The sequence below is a fragment of the Rhinolophus ferrumequinum genome, chromosome 13 (genome assembly GCF_004115265.2).
Source record: "Rhinolophus ferrumequinum isolate MPI-CBG mRhiFer1 chromosome 13, mRhiFer1_v1.p, whole genome shotgun sequence".
NCBI lineage: Eukaryota > Metazoa > Chordata > Mammalia > Chiroptera > Rhinolophidae > Rhinolophus > Rhinolophus ferrumequinum.
The window spans coordinates 65,643,741-65,646,433 of record NC_046296.1 but is presented as its reverse complement, the minus strand read 5'-3'; positions in this window follow the sequence as shown (position 1 = coordinate 65,646,433).

Genomic DNA, 2,693 nt, shown 5'->3' with positions numbered 1-2,693 from the left:
TTTAACCATTACAAGGCATGAGGTTGCTTTTTGTGTACTGATATATAATAGCCACCAAGACATGTTGAGAAGTCAGCAAACAAGGTTCAGAAGGTACACAGAACACTATCCTTAGCGTTACAGTATGCATGCACAGTATGCATGCGTATACATAGACTCTCTCTGGAAGGACAGGAGACAGTGGTGGCAGCCTATCAAGTGGCATCCTGCTCTACTTTATGGAGGAGTTTCTGTGTCCATGTTCAGTCTACCTGCCAGTCTTTGCTCTGCCGGAAGATGTGTAACACCTGGTGCGGATGAGGGCCTCAGTAATGTCTGAGTGAATGACCTATAACTGTCTTTAGTTTACAAACATGTCAATATCCTTCTGCTACAGGCAGGTCCAGAATCTGGGGTTTGGCAGCAACCACAACCTGGTGTGTGTGTGTGTGTGCACGTGCGTGTGCAGAAAGCCTTCTGGGAAAGTGGTGTTTGGGTAGAGGTGGGGGAGAAGGGAGGACAGACCAGCATGAGTGAAGACCTGTCCGTCTGCAACATGGGCTAGTCGTGGGAAGAATAGGGCTTTATGCCTGACAAGCCCTGAGCCAGTGTGCTGCCCAAGTTTCCAGCCATTTCTGCTCTCCAAGGAGCAGAAACAGAAGCTGAGGCAAGAGAAGCTCAGGTGCCAGCCTCCTGGAGAGCTGCTGCCACCTCCTACTCCACAGAAATGAGACACGGCCAGCGCAGCCATAACTTGGCCACAGTGGCAGTTAGGATTTGGATCCAGGTCTGACTCCAAAGCCCTGTGCTTAGCATTCTGCTGAGTGGCCCTGCTGTCTGCCATTCAGGAAAGTCTTCCCTGAGGAGTCACACTGCAGTCGTACAGAGTAAAAGTGGAGAAGGGTTGGGGTGTTCCACATAGAAGGGACACCATGTGCAAAGGGTTCTTTATTTGAAGAACTGGTTGGAAATGATGCAGGAAGCTCTGGCTGGGGCCTGTTTATGTGGAGTCATAGATTTCTGTCTAAGCAGTGAGATTCAGTCCCCAGTCGGAGCTGTGTGGATTCCCACTGAGAGCTTGAATAATGGGTTTGGTACCACCTCTACTTCTGGAAAATCATTGTCAGTGAGATGAGGAGCAAACTGTAGGTGGTGAGGCTGGAGCTAGGAAGACCTGTCGGGAGACAGCTTCAGTAATTCAGGTGAAAGAGGTTGGTTCCGCAGACAAAGGCAGGAGTGGGTGACAGAGAAAAGTTAATAGTTTGAGAGATATTTAGGAAGAAGGGCAGGAAGTAATTGGAAGAAAGAAGCAAGTGCAGGAAAGGGAGGGATCAAAGATGACCCTGGCATTTTGAGGTATCTGGAGGTGAGAAATCCAGATTTGGATAGAATATGAGTTCAGATTCAAAGATACTGAATTAGAGGTATCTGCAGGATAGATGGGGGCTGAGGGTGGTGTGGCACCCAGTAGGTGCCCACCTTTATTCACTTATTCAACCAATAGTTACTGTGTGCCTGCAGTGAGCCGGCACTGGGGGGTTCACCTGAGTTAAACAAGCTCCCTAACCTTGGGAGGGTTCCCCCTGATGGGGAGACAAGAACAAAAACTAAAGAAACAGGCAAGTTACAGGTCAGGAAAGGTGCGGTGGAGGACCCGAGGAAACGGAAAGAAGTCGGAGGTCACGTTACTCAAGCCCTTTGCCCAACTAGACCTGGCCTCGCCTGGGAGGAACAAGCGCTTGACAGAACCCTGGCCCCACTTGTTGCCTTCTCAGCATGAGGGGAACGGAAGTATACGGGGGAAAAGAAGGTGCCCTGGGCATCTCTCTCGGTCAGGCCTGAGGACTTCCCAGAGCAGGTGACGCTTACACTGGGTGCGGGAAGAAAGGGCAGGTTGCACTAGGCATCTTTCAGATGATCAGCTGTCTTGCTCCCCCTGCCTTCACTTAACAGAGTGGAAACTGCAGACCAAAGCTGCCTGGGAAGGGGTGTCAGACCCAGACACAGGCCTAGAAACTCGGCTCTGGTCCCTGCAGGAAGAAGCGGACGCAGATATGTCAGCCGGAGCCAGAGAGCTTTCTTTCAAAGCTCTTCCTGGTCAGTGATGCACACATAGCAGTGGACAGTAGACCGGGTTGAAACTTCCAGGGAAGTCCCCGCTACTGGACGAATTCAGTCCATGGGGGTCCGCGACCGGGAAGGCTGCGGGCAGCGGCCCCCTTATTTATCTATTTATTTTTTTAGGAGGGCGCAGCTCACAGTGGCCCATGCGGGGATCCCATCGGCAACCTTCGTGTTAGTATTAGCACCATGTTCCAACTGAGCTAACCCGCCACCCCGCTGCGGCCCCTTTAAGCCCGATCCTCCTCCCCAGCCAGCCCGGGCGGGCCCAGGGACTTCCCTCGCCGCAGCTGCGCCGCCCGCGCCGCCCGCGCCGCCACGCCGCCGCCGGGACCTTTCCCCTACTTTCCAAGGCCTCAGGCCCCGCCCCTTCGCCCGGACCAAAACACGTGCCGCATCCCTCCCTGCCCGATCACGCCGCGGCCAGGCTTTGATCACGCGGCTCCCTGCGGCGCCCATTGGCCGGCCGTGCACGGGTCTGGCGCGGATTGGCTGGCGGGCATCCGGCCGCGCCCCAGTGGGGCGCGGTGTATTTTGGTTTGCCTCCGCGCTCCGCCCCTGCGGCCGCGCCCTCCGCGTCAGCCCCGCCCCTC